Source organism: Triplophysa dalaica, chromosome 25 (assembly GCF_015846415.1).
Source record: "Triplophysa dalaica isolate WHDGS20190420 chromosome 25, ASM1584641v1, whole genome shotgun sequence".
Lineage (NCBI taxonomy): Eukaryota > Metazoa > Chordata > Actinopteri > Cypriniformes > Nemacheilidae > Triplophysa > Triplophysa dalaica.
Genome location: NC_079566.1, coordinates 15,238,675 through 15,238,953, shown reverse-complemented (window position 1 = coordinate 15,238,953; position 279 = coordinate 15,238,675).

Sequence of the window (279 nt, the reverse complement as noted above, 5' to 3'; positions counted from 1 at the left end):
GTTTTATATCACAGTCACACTCACTGTCCACCACTGACTCATGTTTCTGTTCCAAAAATGTTTTTGTGGCTTGCAAAATGAACAGCTCAGGATACCTGTTGAATCCATCATGTGATCAAACAGATTTGGTTGTATTTCTTGTTCAATAATCAAATGAAAATTTGTGACACTGACCATCCATCCTCACATCCATCAAAGCAGACGACATCAAGATCAAGTCCCGCTGGATAACATGTGTCCTCAGGTATTACACAAAGTTTTGAAGTCCACCCCTGCACG